The sequence below is a fragment of the Malus domestica genome, chromosome 01, assembly GCF_042453785.1.
Source record: "Malus domestica chromosome 01, GDT2T_hap1".
Classification (NCBI taxonomy): Eukaryota; Viridiplantae; Streptophyta; class Magnoliopsida; order Rosales; family Rosaceae; genus Malus; species Malus domestica.
In genome coordinates this window covers 24,489,439-24,506,241 of record NC_091661.1, presented here as the reverse complement: position 1 = coordinate 24,506,241, position 16,803 = coordinate 24,489,439, and the positions used below count along the sequence as shown (strand labels likewise).

The 16,803-nt window shown below is 42.6% G+C and overlaps 1 long non-coding RNA gene across 1 annotated transcript; it reads left to right on the top strand.

Moving 5' to 3' along the window:
- Window positions 1–653: 653 nt before the first annotated feature.
- LOC139194455 (uncharacterized) lies at window positions 654–1,477 on the top strand. Its single transcript, XR_011579300.1, has 3 exons — window positions 654–787; window positions 871–968; window positions 1,144–1,477. It is a non-coding gene; the product is annotated as an uncharacterized lncRNA (long non-coding RNA).
- The last annotated feature ends 15,326 nt before the right edge of the window (window positions 1,478–16,803 follow it).

Genomic DNA, 16,803 nt, shown 5'->3' with positions numbered 1-16,803 from the left:
TGTGAGACTGCCGAGTATTAAGGTGCAGTAACATATGGTGGGAGTCCCCCAAGTCTTCAGGCGAAGAGAGTTGCCGAATGAGGTGTCTCGCTTGTTACTAATTTGTCAAAGTAACGAATCCTTGTTTCGATGTCACACATTCGCATATGCCTTATCTAAAAATATTTCCAACTTTTGTGTGTTTGATGCTGCATGCTATTGACTAGACAAGATCAAGTGCAATTAGTAGCTTTTCTCTCTTTTTCATCTTTTCTTTGGTGGAATTGCTTTTCGTTTCCACTAATCAGCCTGAGTGGATGCAAGATAACACCATTCTCTATAACTCAGATCGCAAAGTCGTCTTCATGAAAGTTGTTCCTTATCTTGTGAACTACAACATCTCCAAATTTGAGATCCATCGGAGTAGTACAACTCCAGAAATTCAGGTATGATGAGTAACTGTTCATCAATTTTCTGTTAACCCGTCAGACTTGTTGTGAGCTTCTAAACTCCATTTTTTCTTGTTCATCTCAACATACTTTCTTCATCGAACTTGTTCCTCACCTTGTCAGCTACAACATATCTAAATTTGAGATCCATCGGAGCAGTACAAATCCAGAAATTCAGGTATGATGAGTGACTGTTCATCATTTTTCTGTCAACCTGTCAGACTTGTTGTGAGCTTCGAAACTCCATTTTCTCTTGTTCCGATCAACATACTTTCTTCATCGAAGTTGTTCCTTAACTTGTGAACTACAACATATCCAAATTTGAGGTCCCTCGGAGCAGTATAACTCCAGAAATCCAGGTATGATGAGTGACTGTTTATCATTTGTCTGTCAACCCGTCAGATTTGTTGTGAGCTTTGAAACTCTATTTTCTCTTGCTCAGATCAGCATGCTTTCTTCATTGAAGTTGTTCCTCAGCTTGTGAACTACAACATATCCAAATTTGAGATCCCTCGGAGCTATATAACTCAAGAAATTCAGGTATGATGAATGACTGGTTATTATTTTTCTGTCAACCCGTCAGATTTGTTGTGAGCTTCGAAACTCCATTTTCTATTGTTCAGATCAGCATGCTTTCTTCATTGAAGTTGTGCCTCATCGTCTCTTTCATAACATATCAAAAATTCAGAATGAACTAATGCTTAAATATTTCCAGATCTTCGAAACATCATAGCAGCTTCGAAATCTGCAAGAATCCGACTGTCATGTTTGGAGCTTCAACACTTTAATTTCCGTCGCTCAAACAGAAATGGTTCCTTCTTGAAAGTTGTTCATATGCTCAAAAACTATAGGGTGTCCAAAATTCAGCTCCATTGGAGAAGAGCAGAGGTTGCAGAAATTTGATAGATGAAAGGAGGCGGAAGAGGGAGAGAGAGAAAAAGTCTCTTGGGTTGGATTTCTATTTTGGGGCAGATTCCAAGTTTTGTAGCACCTTCATTATTGATGAATTGCTTGTACTTTTGTCCATTATGAAACTTGGGACTTTGGCTTGTTGTTGGATCTATTATAATATGTTTGGAAACATATACATAATTGCTTGTTTGGTTATGACAGGGATGTTGTGGGTGTAGAACAAAACAAATGTTTGTGTTGACCTGTGTTTTTGTACAAGTTCAAGGGCATCTTGGGTTTTGTGAACAAAATTTGTTTATTTGGAGCAAGGTTTTGTGTTGAAGCTTTGTAGGTGAAGCTTTGGTGTTGAAGCTTTCTAGGTGAAGCTTTGATGGTGAAGCTTTCTGGGTGAAGCTATGTAGGTGAAGCTTTCTAGGTGAAGCTTTTTTAGGTGAAGCTTTGTAGGTGAAGCTTTTTTAAGTGAAGCTTTTCGGGTGAAGTTTTTTGGGTGAAGCTTTGTGGGTGAAGCTTTTTAGGTGAAGCTTTGTGGGTGAAGCTTTTTTAGGTGAAGCTTTTTTTTTTTTTTTTTTTTTTTTTTGGGTGAAACTTTTTTAGGTGAAGCTTTTTGGGTGAAACTTTTTGGATGAAGCTTTTTGGGTGAAGTTTTGGAGGTGAAGCTTTTTGGGTGAAGCTTTGTGGGTGAAGCTTTTTAGGTGAAGCTTTGTGGGTGAAGCTTTTTTAGGTGAAGCTGTTTGGGTGAAGCTTTTTGGAGGTGAAGTTTTTTTTTGGGTGAAGCTTTTTTAGGTGAAGCTTTTTGGGTGAAACTTTTTGGATGAAGCTTTTTTTTTTTTTTTTTTTTTTTTGGCGCTTGACACGGTCTTCATTTGCTTGTTTTGTAGTGACTGTGGAAGACGGATTGCTTTCTGATTGAGAAGGGTTCCGGCATCGCTTTGCACCATCTTCATGTGGGTAATATAGGAACTTCCTTATGTTTTGATCATGCATGTAGTGATAGAATTTGTTTCTTCTTATTGTAGATGTCAGAGCCTGGAAGTTCTAGTGATGAGGGCTCTTCTAGCTTTAGCTCTAAGTTTGAGTCTGCAATGTCGGAGTCTTCAGGGTCTTTGTTAGAGTCCTGTATTAGAGAAACATTGGATGATCTTCCCAACCGTCAAACTTTAGCTATTGCTAGTTCTTCCTCCATGGCGTTGGGTGATGGGGTTTCTCCTGATATGTCTTTGCCTCGGCGGAGGCATGGTTATAAGCCTGCGCCATCACCTCAGAGTAAGTCTTCCAAGTATTGGCATTGATCATGTATTTAAAGAAACAATCACGTAGGCCTGCCGTGAAGGCTTTGAGGGCAGTCTTGTCGTCTGCCTCGGCACACCAGGAGTATTCATGGCTGAAGCGGCCAGCATACATACGTAATGACTCGTCTGGCCTCTGGCGGATAGTGTACAGGTCATCTGCAGAGTGTAAGCGATCGGTTTGGAAAATGTGTTGGGAAACAAATAGTTTCCTCAATTCCTCAAATGAGTCTACCGTCTCAGGTGTAAGACGACAATACCAATTTAGAGCTCCGCCAGAGAGGGTGGAGGGGAAGAGAAGACATCGCTCTTCGTCGGTGTGCATCCGGTATGCCATGGTGGACTCAAAGAGGTTAAGGTGCTCAATCGGGTCCTCTTTTCCAGTATAAAGTTGCAAGCCAAGCTTCTGCTTTGTCTTTGCTTGAAGGGGGGTGTTGAGGATCCTCCTTGTAAGAGGGTCAGGCCTGGGTTGGTTCCAGTCAGGTATTTCAGCCTGACGTTCAGCCTTCAACTTGTTTACTTCTTCAAGAAGTTGTAGGACAAGGGGGTCCTGAGCGGAGTTATGTGCCACTGGAGCTTTCTTTCGTAAATCTCCATCTCCTCTTGGAATTAGGAAGGTTTGATCAAGGGCATGTGATTTTTCCCTGGACTCGCTGTACTGGCTTCCAGGGTATGTCTGTCGGAACACCTCTGAGTCCCCTGTACCCTCATGTCTCTCTAGGACTTGTTGCACCTTCCCCAAGTTGGTGGCCGGCTCGGGCCGTGGCAGGGGACCGAGTCTCTCAGAAATCCTTGGGTCATTGATCTTTGAGCTTATATAGATGGAATTCTCTCGACGTTGCTTCAGGAAATCCCGACAATCGCGAAAGACGGCTTTCGATCCTTCTGCCCCTTCAGCAAAGAGGTGTCTCCCTCCGCTTCTCATGGTTCGGGTCGAAGCAACTGGGTTAAGAGAAGCCTCATGTTGATTATCAAATCGAGGGGTAATTTGTTCCCTATCAGGGATATCTATGTCGAATGCATGTGACCCTCCATGTTGGAGGGCACCCAGTTGATGGTTGACTTCCACGGGGGCAACAAGCTCGCGTGTCTGAGCTTGCCTAGCTTCGTGAAGTGTCTCGAAGAGCTTCTCATATTGCTCCTGGAGGACCTCATTCCTCATTGCTATCTTGTTGTTCTGAGCTTCCAACTCATCGACTTTAGCTTGAAGAAGAACTCGTTTTCCTTCCTTCTTTCGTTGTTTCGCACTATGTGCAAGGGGGGTGTCATTCTGTGTGCTGTGGCTTCCTTCGCTTCCCATGCTGGAGAGGGATGCCTGATCAAAAGAAAGTGTACGAATGATAGAAACCAGCTTGACACAGCTGAAGAGAGTAGGAATAAGTGTCGTTTCCCACAGACGGCGCCAAATGTTGATGCACAAAATCAGCGAAGACTTTGGTACAACAGAAAGTGTCAGGTTTTGTGACCTTCGCTTGGTTGCTTCGGTCACTAGTGAGGATAAGTACGTAAATGAATAGAGACAGAGAAGCAAACACAGGATGTACGTGGTTCACCCAGATTGGCTACGTCCACGGAGTAGAGGAGTTCTTATTAGTAGTGAAGGGCTTACACAAGTACAAGGGATCAAACTCTCAATTTAGTGAGTTCTTGTGAATGATTTAACACAAATGGCATTAGGCAATATTGTGGGGGGAATGACCCCTATTTATAGAAAAACTTGTAGCTTTGTCACATTGACATGTGTCATGTTATGATTGGTTCTTGATGTCGACACGTGCTGCGCTCTGATTGGCTTCTAATCTTGACACGTGTCGAGTAGTGATTGGCCTCCTGGTCGGAGGGGAACTCTTCTGGGTCCTTGACAGTATAGCGTTGGCCGGTGCTCGGTAGTTTCGGGATTGGTCAAGTATGGTACAAACAAGTATTATGTTTTTCAAATGTATTTTTTACAATGGATAACGAGTCGGTCATATTACCCGTTAATATTAACAGGACAAGTTCGGATTGGATCATATTACCTGTTTATTTTAACAGGTGTTACACGATATAACTCATTAAGATATCAAGTATGATACGAAAACGACATGAACACTGAAAGTACGACATGAATGCCAAATCTAACAGCTGGCATGCTCGAAATTCCATATGGAATTGTTCCACTACAACCAATTGACATCTGAGGCACAAGAGGGAGCATTCCAAATGGATTTGTAGCAGCCTAGCAGGTACTAGTTGTACTATTTGTATTGCTGGTACTGGTTGTACAATTGCAGGGCTTTAAGCAGCAGGAAATTGTCCATTGTTAATATTAAGAGGCTTATTTTGGCTAATGCCCCCTAAAATTTTATTTTGATCTTATTTTGTCGCATGTAATTTAAAAATCACTATTTTACTTCTTAATCTCAAAAAAAATTTCACTTTGACTTTTGAACTATCTTTTTTCTCTGAAACTTATATATCGCCTTCTAAACCATATGTGGGACCCAAGATGATGCCACAAGTCCAATAAATTTAATTATAAATCTCTATTATGCGTTAACATTCAACAATAAAATAATATTAAATTTAAAAGAAATTAAAGAGATGAAAAAAATAAAAAAGAAATTGATTAGTCTGGCACACTTATATCAAACCTACATAAGAAATTAATAGATCGAAGGCAATGTAGAGCAAAATTTGATTTTATAGAGACGACTTTCAAGTTTCAGAGGATAAATGGGATCAAAATCAAGTTCAAAAGGGCAAAGTGAAGCAAACTTTGATTTTTAAGGAGTAAAGTGACAATGTTTTAGTTACAATGAGTAAAGTAAGATTAAAATCAAATTCTAAGAAACGTAACTAAAAATAAATCATATTGAGATATAAATAAATTTGAAATGAGACGTGAGTCGCGACACCTCTAATTCATGATATATTTCTTTGTGTTTTTGTGTGAAAATGATTGTTAAGGTCTTACCTAGGGTTTACTCTACAAAGTACAAAGAGAATTATCACTTCACCAATAACTGAACGGTTTTAAAAAATGCAACTCTAATCATTTTGTAAGATAAATGATGCGATTGGAGATGATTGAATTAGTATTTAAGTGTTAATTAATATACTTATTTATTAAGGAAAACTAATTAAAATGATTTGAAAACTTTGAGTTTTAATGATAATGACAAAATAAAAGATAAAGTGAATATTATCAGGTTTGACATTTTAGTATAAAAATGTGATTTTTCGTTATAATGAACAGTGCTGCAGACTTTTCGTTAAAACTTCATATTTATTATTTATGATACATTATTTAATTTGTAAATTTAATTAAAATTTTGATTTCTTATTACTTTCACATTTTCTGATGCGACTTTTTCAACAAATTTGACTCGAGTCAATTAATTTAATTCAAACCATTTTCTACGATGATTGACGAGGTGAGGTGGTAGCTCACCATTGGGTCCTCCATAACAAATTCAATCCAGTCCTTCAAACCATATTCTACGATGATTGACGAGGTTAGATGGTAAGATAAAAAGCAGTGAGAGGAGACAAGGAAGGATGTTGAGAATAGAAGGAAAGACAACCACACGTAGCGCGAACCCAATGACCCGTCGAAAAATAAAAAGGACAAGGATTGTCTGCCCTCCACTTCCAGTGTTCTTTCCGTGCTCTCCTGTTTTGTGTGATAACAGTTAAGCCACGTCAATATTTTATATTGTTTTTTATAGATATACAACAACAACAACAACAAAGCCTTTTCCCACTAAGTGGGGTCGGCTATATGAATCCTAGAACGCCATTGCGCTCGGTTTTGTGTCATGTCCTCCGTTAGATCCAAGTACTCAAGTCTTTTCGTAGGGTCTCTTCCAAAGTTTTCCTAGGTCTTCCTCTACCCCTTCAGCCCTGAACCTCTGTCCCGTAGTCACATTTTCGAACCGGAGCGTCAGTAGGCCTTCTTTGCACATGTCCAAACCACCGAAACCGATTTTCTCTCATATTTCCTTCAATTTTGGCCACTCCTACTTTACCTCGGATATCCTCATTCCCAATCTTATCCTTTCTCGTGTGCCCATACATCCCACGAAGCATCCTCATCTCCTCTACACCCATTTTGTGTACGTGTTGATGCTTCACCGCCTAACATTCTGTGCCATACAACATCGCTGACCTTATTGCCGTCCTATAAAATTTTCCCTTGAGCTTCAGTGGCTTACGACGGTCACACAACACGCCGGATGCACTCTTACACTTCATCCATCCAGCTTGTATTCTATGGTTGAGATCTCCATCTAATTCTCCATTCTCTTGCAAGATAGATCCTAGGTAGCGAAAATGGTCACTTTTTGTGATCTTCGCTAGATTGCTCCGGTCATTAGTTGGATAAGTATATAAATGGATAGAGATAGGAAAGCAAACACAAGATGTACGTGGTTCACCCAGATTGACTACGTCCACGGAATAGAGGAGTTCTCATTAATTGTGAAGGGTTTACACAAGTACATAGGTTCAAGCTCTCCTTTAGTGAGTACAAGTGAATGATTTAGTACAAATGACATTAGGAAATATTGTGGGAGAATGATCTCGTAGCCACGAAACTTCTAAGTACCGGAGTGTGGTATCGTCTTGACTTGCCTTATCTGTCTCATAGGTAGATGTGGCATCTTCTCTGGAAGTACTCTTCCTCCATCCAGGGGTGGTATCTGTAACTGGTGGAGATGCACAAGGTAATGTATCAATTTCACTTGAAACTTACTTGTAGTTTCATGCTTGGTCAAGCGCGATACAAACCATGTAGTAGGAGTCCCCCAAGTCGTCGAGCTAGGGGATCTGCTGAAAGAGGTGACAGACAAGGTAAGCAATTAGAGCTCCGACTGATTGTTCACATTCTCCATATCTTGCAGGCAGCATGAAGGATAAAGAGAAGAAAAATGAGAAGAGATGATATGGGATACTTTTGCTTTTGAAGAAGTAACTTTCCACAGGCTTATTCTTGAACTGGGCTGGAGGGTTTTCTGGTTTCCTCCAGAGTATAAGGTCGACTGAAGAATTTGAGGGTCAAAACAAGTCCATCAAATCTAGAGTACGTTCGACCCTGCTGATATGGGATACTTTTGCTTTTGACAGAGTAGTGGATGTATCGGCACGTGTGCTGTTACGCTTGTCTCCACATGCTTCATTGTATCCTTCTCACTTGCCCTATCTGTTCCTCAGGCAGATGCGGTATCTTCCCTGGAAGCATAAGATGTTGAAGATGAGTACTCGAGAGCAATGCCAGGTAAGTAATCAGGTAAGGGGTTCCAGGCAGTCAGTTCCTGGCTGGAAGCTTGATTCCAAGTGCTGACTGATTGCTCTCTTTCTCCTTGTCTTGCAGGTAAGAACAAGGCCAAAGGAAAAGACAGGGAAAAAGCATGATATGGGATACTCTTGCTTTTAACCCTGATGATATGAGATATTATTGCTCTAGTATAGCTTGTTTACAGAGGTATTATCGGGGGGAAAGAAAGCTGAATATTTCGAAAGGCTTCGTTGGGAGTGCTCTCTCAGATAAGAGAAAGGGTTGAGCATTTTTGCTGGTCTGCCTGTCCATTAGGGATGGAGGTCGACATATATAGGAGTCTCCCTAACATCAAGTAATAATGCTATTCCTTTACCCTGCTTGGTCATAGCACGGTAGTGGGAGCTGCCAGCTTCACATGTTTTAACTCTGTCAGAGCACTTTGAAAAAGTGGTCTGTGGTATCTGGAAAGCTGATGTTGCGTGTGAAGATTACAGACAAGCTTTATCCAAGGAGATCCAGCTCTTGAAGTTGGGAAAGTGGTGCCTCTTCGGTTTTCGAACAAGCTATCCTGTCGGGGATCTGGCTCTCGAGATTCGGAGAACGATGCCTCTTCGATTTTTGAGAAAGCAATCCTGCTGGGGGTCTGGCTCTCGAGATTCGGAGAGCGGTGTCTCTTCGATTTTTGAGAAAGTAATCATGTTGGGAGTCTGGCTCTCGAGATTCGGAGGGCGATGCCTCTTCGATTTTGGAGCAAGCAATCTCGTTGGGAGTGTTTTCTCGAATGTGAGTAAAGGTTGGGCATGTTTGCTAGTCTACCTTGCCACGAAGCACAGAGGTTGACACACAGGGACTTTCCAATTATCCAGCAGTGGTACTGTTCCTTTACCCTCTCTTCGATTTTTGAGAAAGTAATCATGTTGGGAGTCTGGCTCTCGAGATTCGGAGGGCGGTGCCTCTTCGATTTTGGAGCAAGCAATCTTGTTGGGAGTGTTTTCTCGAATGTGAGTAAAGGTTGGGCATGTTTGCTAGTCTACCTTGCCACGAAGCACAAAGGTTGACTCACAGGGACTTTCCAATTATCCAGCAGTGGTACTGTTCCTTTACCCTCTCTTCGATTTTTTAGAAAGTAATCATGTTGGGAGTCTGGCTCTCGAGATTCGGAGGGCGGTGCCTCTTCGATTTTGGAGCAAGCAATCTTGTTGGGAGTGTTTTCTCGAATGTGAGTAAAGGTTGGGCATGTTTGCTAGTCTACCTTGCCACGAAGCACAGAGGTTGACACACCGGGACATTCCAATTATCCAGCAGTGGTACTGTTCCTTTACCCTTGTAGGTAATAATATGGAAGCTAGACCTTCAAAATTTATGTGTCTAAACTTTGTTAGTGTTGTTTCTTTGCAATTCTTTTACCCTTCTTGGTCAGAGCGATGTAGTGGGAGCTGCAAACTTCACGTGTCTCAACTTTGTCAGAGAACTTTGGCAAAGTTATCTGTGGTACCCATGAGCTACTGTTGCGTGTGGAAAGTGGGTGATTGAACAGTACGATTCATGTGCTTTCTACTTCGCCAGAAATCTTCGATAGAATGCCCATAATTTCCGCAAAGCTGAGTGTGCGTGTGACAGGTGCTGACAAGGCTGGAAAAGTAGGTGCCTCTTCGATTTCTGAGATCGGCCCTCGTGGTCTCTGAGCAGCCCAGCTTTTGAGAAAGCAAGCCTCTTCGATTTCTGAGATCGGCCTTCGTGGTCTTTGAGCAGCCCAGCTTTTGAGAAAGCAAACGCCTCTTCGATTTCTGAGATCGACCCTCGTGGTTTCTGAGCAGCCCAGCTTTTGAGAAAGCAAACGCCTCTTCGATTTCTGAGCAGGCGCCTCTTCGATTTTTGAAGCTTCGTCGAGTGCAGATTTTTATAGGGGCTGACATTAAGTTCCAAAGCACACTTGAAGATCCACTAGTAGAAGCTCCATTCTTGCACTTCTAAGATCTTGATTTGTCCGACCTCTTCTCTCTTCAACACCTTTGAAAATGTATGGCCCCTCCGACCGTCGTTTTGACTTGAACCTTGTTGAAGAGGCAGCTCTGCCTTCTCCAGACAACATATGGCGCCCATCCTTCGTCTCCCCTACTGATCCTCTTACCGTTGGGGATTCCGTGATGAAGAATGATATGACCGCTGCGGTAGTGGCCAGGAACCTTCTCACTCCCAAAGATAACAGACTACTTTCCAAACGGTCTGATGAGTTGGCTGTTAAGGATTCTCTGGCTCTCAGTGTTCAATGTGCAGGTTCTGTGTCTAATATGGCCCAACGCCTATTTGCTCGAACCCGCCAAGTTGAATCATTGGCGGCTGAAGTGATGAGTCTCAAATAGGAGATTAGAGGGCTCAAGCATGAGAATAAACAATTGCACCGGCTCGCACATGACTATGCTACAAACATGAAGAGGAAGCTTGACCAGATGAAGGAATCTGATGGTCAGGTTTTACTTGATCATCAGAGATTTGTGGGTTTGTTCCAAAGGCATTTATTGCCTTCGTCTTCTGGAGCTGTACCGCGTAATGAAGCTCCAAATGATCAACCTCTGATGCCTCCTCCTTCTAGGGTTTTGTCCAGTACTGAGGCTCCGAATGATCCCCCTCCGATGCCTTCTCTTTCTGGGGCTCTACCGACTGCTGAGACTTCTCCTAAGCAACCTTTGTGAAGGCTCCCTCTTGTTTGTTTATTTTGACTCAAGTATATGTACATATTTGTAACTTATCGAGGATATCAATAAATAAGCTTTCCTTCATTTCAACGTATTGTGTTAAATACACCAAAGCCTTCTTCGCTAAGTTCTTTGAATTTTCTTTTGTTAAAGCTTGTATGTTGAAGATTTGTGAGTGGAGCATATAGGTTGAGGTAGTGTTCCCTTAATTTCCCGAGTGAGGAAAACTTCTCGGTTGGAGACTTGGAAAATCCAAGTCACTGAGTGGGATCGGCTATATGAATCTTAGAACGCCATTGTGTTCTGTCCTGTGTCATGTCCTCCGTTAGATCCAAGTACTCTAAGTCTTTTCTTAGGGTCTCTTCCAAAGTTTTCCTAGGTCTTCCTCTACCCCTTCGGCCCTGAACCTCTGTCCCATAGTCGCATCTTCTAATCGGAGCGTCAGTAGGCCTTCTTTGCACATGTCCAAACCACCGTAACCGATTTTCTCTCATCTTTCCTTCAATTTCGGCTACTCCTACTTTACCCCGGATATCCTCATTCCTAATCTTATCCTTTCTCGTGTGCCCACACATCCAGCGAAGCATCCTCATCTCCGCTACACCCATTTTGTGTACGTGTTGATGCTTCACCGCCCAACATTCTGTGCCATACAGCATCGCCAGCCTTATTGTCGTCCTATAAAATTTTCCCTTGAGCTTCAGTGGCATACGGCGGTCACACAACACGCCGGATGCACTCTTCCACTTCATCCATCCAGCTTGTATTCTATGGTTGAGATCTCCATCTAATTCTCCGTTCTTTTGCAAGATAGATCCTAGGTAACGAAAACGGTCGCTCTTTGGTATTTCTTGATCTCCAATCCTTACCCCTAACTCGTTTTGGCCTCCATTTGCACTGAACTTGCATTCCATATATTCTGTCTTTGATCGGCTTAGGCGAAGACCTTTAGATTCCAACACTTCTCTCCAAAGGTTAAGCTTTGCATTTACCCCTTCCTGAGTTTCATCTATCAACACTATATCGTCTGCAAAAAGCATACACCAAGGAATATCACCTTGAATATGTCCTGTTAACTCATCAATTACCAACGCAAAAAGGTAAGGACTTAAGGATGAGCCTTGATGTAATCCTACAGTTATGGGAAAGCTTTCGGTTTGTCCTTCATGAGTTCTTACGGCAGTCTTTGCTCCTTCATACATATCCTGTATAGCTTGGATATATGCTACTCGTACTCCTTTCTTCTCTAAAATCCTCCAAAGAATGTCTCTTGGGACCCTATCATACGCTTTTTCCAAATCTATAAATACCATGTGTAAATCCTTTTTCCCATCTCTATATCTTTCCATCAATCTTCGTAAGAGATAGATTGCCTCCATGGTTGAGCGCCCTGGCATGAACCCGAATTGGTTGTCCGAAACCCGTGTCTCTTGCCTCAATCTATGCTCAATGACTCTCTCCCAGAGCTTCATTGTATGACTCATTAGCTTAATACCCCTATAGTTCATGCAATTTTGTACATCGCCCTTATTCTTGTAGATAGGCACCAAAGTGCTCATTCGCCACTCATTCGGCATCTTCTTCGTTTTCAAAATCCTATTGAAAAGGTCAGTGAGCCATGTTATACCTGTCTCTCCCAAAACTTTCCACACTTCGATTGGTATATCGTCTGGGCCTACTGCTTTTCTATGCTTCATCTTCTTCAAAGCTACAACCACTTCTTCCTTCCGGATTCTACGATAAAAAGAGTAGTTTCTACACTCTTCTGAGTTACTCAACTCCCCTAAAGAAGCACTCCTTTCATGTCCTTCATTGAAAAGATTATGAAAATAACCTTTCCATCTGTCTTTAACCGCGTTCTCTGTAGCAAGAACCTTTCCATCCTCATCCTTGATGCACCTCACTTGGTTTAGGTCCCTTGTCTTCTTTTCCCTTACTCTAGCTAGTTTATAGATATCCAACTCTCCTTCTTTGGTATCTAGTCGCTTATACATATCGTCATAAGCCGCTAACTTAGCTTCTCTCACAGCTTTCTTCGCATTTTGCTTCGCTTTTCTATACCTTTCACCATTTTCATCGGTCCTATCCTTGTATAAGGCTTTACAACATTCCTTCTTAGCCTTCACCTTTGCTTGTACCTCCTCATTCCACCACCAAGATTCCTTTTGGTGTGGGGCAAAGCCCTTGGACTCTCCTAATACCTCTTTTGCTACTTTTCGGATACAACTAGCCATGGAATCCCACATTTGGTTAGCTTCCCTCTCTCTATCCCACACACACTGGGTGATTACCTTCTCTTTGAAAATGACTTGTTTTTCTTCTTTTAGATTCCACCATCTAGTCCTTAGACACTTCCAAGTCTTGTTCTTTTTTCTCACTCTTTTGATATGTACATCCATCACCAACAAGCGATGTTGATTAGCCACGCTCTCTCCTGGTATAACTTTGCAATCCTTACAAGTTATACGATCCCCTTTCCTCATTAGAAGAAAATCTATTTGTGTTTTTGACGACCCACTCTTGTAGGTGATCACATGTTCTTCTCTCTTCTTAAAGAAGGTGTTGGCTAAGAAGAGATCATATGCCATTGCAAAATCCAAGATAGCTTCCCCATCCTCGTTTCTCTCCCCAAAACCATGGCCACCATGAAAACCTCCATAGTTGCCTGTCTCCCTGCCCACGTGTCCATTTAAATCTCCTCCAATAAATAACTTCTCCGTCTGAGCAATTCCTTGCACCAAGTCTCCAAGGTCTTCCCAAAATTTCTCCTTCGAACTCATATCCAACCCTACTTGAGGTGCGTACGCACTAATCACATTGATAAGTTCTTGTCCTATTACAATCTTGATTGCCATGATTCTATCTCCTACCCTCTTGACATCTACAACATCTTGTGTCAAGGTCTTGTCCACGATGATGCCAACACCGTTTCTCGTTCTATTTGTGCCCGAATACCATAGTTTAAACCCTAAGTTTTCTAGATCCTTTGCCTTACGACCAACCCACTTAGTTTCTTGTAGGCACATAATATTTATCCTTCTCCTCACCATAACTTCTACTACTTCCATAGATTTTCCCGTCAAGGTTCCTATATTCCACGTTCCTAAACGCATTTTGCTCTCTTGAACTCTACCCTTCTGTCCTAACTTCTTCACCCTTCCCCGTCTAATAGGATCAAAGTACTTCTTTTGTGTGTCCCGTGTAAAGTTGATAGGAGCATATGCTCCTGTTTGGGCTCAAATTAACATGTTGGGCCGAGTATAGAACCACTCTCGGCCCGGGAGGCCTGGCGACAGGGGAGCCTTGGATCATTTAGTACGTGGGCTCCTAAACCTAGGTCGGCTAGGTCATATTACATTTACTAGTCGAGTCCTAACGCGATAAGGAGTCTCGGCAAGGGTAATAACCCGGAAGTGAATCCGGCTCAATAGAGGACTAGGCTCACAATCCTAGTAAACATAGGACTGGTCGAGTGGGTGTTTGATCCGGAGAAGAAGACCTAGTTCGAGTAGGGTTTTGACTCGACTTCAAAGGTATCTAGTGCTATAAATAGAGGAGGCTGTGCATCATTCAAAGGACCTCCAACACACACAAAACTGCCCTGCGCAAACTTTCTCAACACCTTGAGATTTTTTTATTTTCTTTTTTCGCCGACACATCTTCCGTTGGCATCAACAGCACTGTGAAGGCAACCGGTGATATCTTAAGTCGGCATAGATAGCTCTGTCACCGTAGAATCAGCCGATCTCGCAGCATCTTCCGTTGGCATCAACAGCACTACGGCGAGGACGACTGGTTACCTATCCAAGTCTCGGTCGAGAAGGATTTCCGAATCCTCATTGGTCGAGGTCATCTCATCAGCCTTCTCGGCGAAGTGGGGTGTTACCAGGTTACTGTATTCGGCACATTGACAGCCGAATTTGAGATTGAACTTCGCAAATTAGCAGCCTTGTCTTCAGGCTCTAGAACCCAAGAGGCCGAGAATTGTTCCTTCCTCGGCCGCAATCGCAAGACACAGAAGTCAGCAGCGCGCTCAACGCAACATCATCAAATTTACTCCTCGGCCGAGCTCGGCCGACGAGTTGGCACGCCCCGCAATCACCGAAGGACGTAGTTAGCTTAGAATATACTCGGCCTGCGCGCCACGTAGGCTTGGTAGATTTTAGGGTCAACATTTTGGCACGCCCGGTGGGACCCAGTGCTAATACTACGAAGTTCATATGATATATCAAGATTCCAATCTGGCTCAACGTAGCCGATTGTACGAGCTCCTGGAGGAATTGAAAAAACAAAATGAGGAATGTAAAAGATCTTTGGAAGTGGAAAAAATTCTTCGTGGCCATAGAGAGATGCAAAAGTCATTTGCTTACATGTTGAGAATAAAAGCTCCTGTTACCTTGCAAGAGCAATGGGTAAATGAAGACAGGGCTCGATTTAATGCCTGGCTAGATGAAGAACGTTTTCCTTACGTTTATGATTACAGATCAATTCCATTTGAAAAATGGTTAGGTCCAAAGGCCGGGGGGCAAATTTTCACTCCGGCCACAACCAATATTCGGCCTAAGAAAATTGTTAATTTGGCCGAAGAACAAAGGCCACCTATTTTTTCGGTCGAGACTGAAAGTGTGGTAAGCCTAGAAGAAAATGTTCAAGTTCTGAGCCACAAATTGACTCAGAAAATGATTCGTCAGAGGAGTGCTCCAATGACGAACAAGAACAATACACGACTTCTGACCATAAAACCACATCAATTGATATGGCAAGTGGAGACATGGTCTTAGACGCCGAAACCATGACAGTCGATATGGTTATTGGCGATAAAGCCGATATAGAGATATCCCATTCGGCTAAGTTATTCGAGTTAAAAGCCGAAATTGGTGAAATTATTATGCCTGGTGGGCATAATAATTGTTCAACACATTCGGCAGCCGAAAGTGGGAAATATTTCGCCAAGTCAAAAATATTTGGAGAAAATTTTTTATTCGGCTTAAGGCGAAATCAATTTGAGAATTTTGATATTAAAAGATCTCGGCTTGGAGTAAAGCATCGTTGGCCTCCTCCTGAATATGGTTCGGCCACTTTTATTTTCATTTAGAAAAAAAAAATAATAATATTTTCTTAATCATCTGGCTACTTAAGCCGATGCATAAGAAATAAGGGGGGCAACAACAGTGCAGCAATCCAAGTATGTATCTATCGGTTGGCCGAGAAAGGCAGTTCAAATATATATAGATTAGTTGGCCGAGGAGTACCTACTTTAAAAGAAGGGGTCGACCGAGTCTTGGCTTCGGTCCTCGGCCTCGACCATTTGAAAAAGCTGCGTGCATATATATATATCACATTAAAAAAAAAAAAAAAAAAAAAGAATGGCTTTTCGACAATTGTTCTTCATTGATAAGTTGATGTATAGTCTTTCGGCTGGTGTATTCAGCCAGAAAGACAGGAAAGGTAACATCTTTGATAGGTGATAGGCCGAGCTGCCAGGAGTGGTTTGCCTCGGCCCCTATTTTTCTCGACTCTCCAAAAGTTTTTCGACCTCGGCAGTCGAGAACTACGACAGGTTTTTATTGGCTGTGAACAATTAATTTCCTTAACCTTCGGCTTACGAGCCGAAAATCAAGGAAACTGGGGGGCAATGTTTGGGCTCAAATTAACATGTTGGGCCGAGTATAGAACCACTCTCGGCCCGGGAGGCCTGGCGACAGGGGAGCCTTGGATCATTTAGTACGTGGGCTCCTAAACCTAGGTCGGCTAGGTCATATTACATTTACTAGTCGAGTCCTAACGCGATAAGGAGTCTCGGCAAGGGTAATAACCCGGAAGTGAATCCGGCTCAATAGAGGACTAGGCTCACAATCCTAGTAAACATAGGACTGGTCGAGTGGGTGTTTGATCCGGAGAAGAAGACCTAGTTCGAGTAGGGTTTTGACTCGACTTCAAAGGTATCTAGTGCTATAAATAGAGGAGGCTGTGCATCATTCAAAGGACCTCCAACACACACAAAACTGCCCTGCGCAAACTTTCTCAACACCTTGAGATTTTTTTATTTTCTTTTTTCGCCGACACATCTTCCGTTGGCATCAACAGCACTGTGAAGGCAACCGGTGATATCTTAAGTCGGCATAGATAGCTCTGTCACCGTAGAATCAGCCGATCTCGCAGCATCTTCCGTTGGCATCAACAGCACTACGGCGAGGACGACTGGTTACCTATCCAAGTCT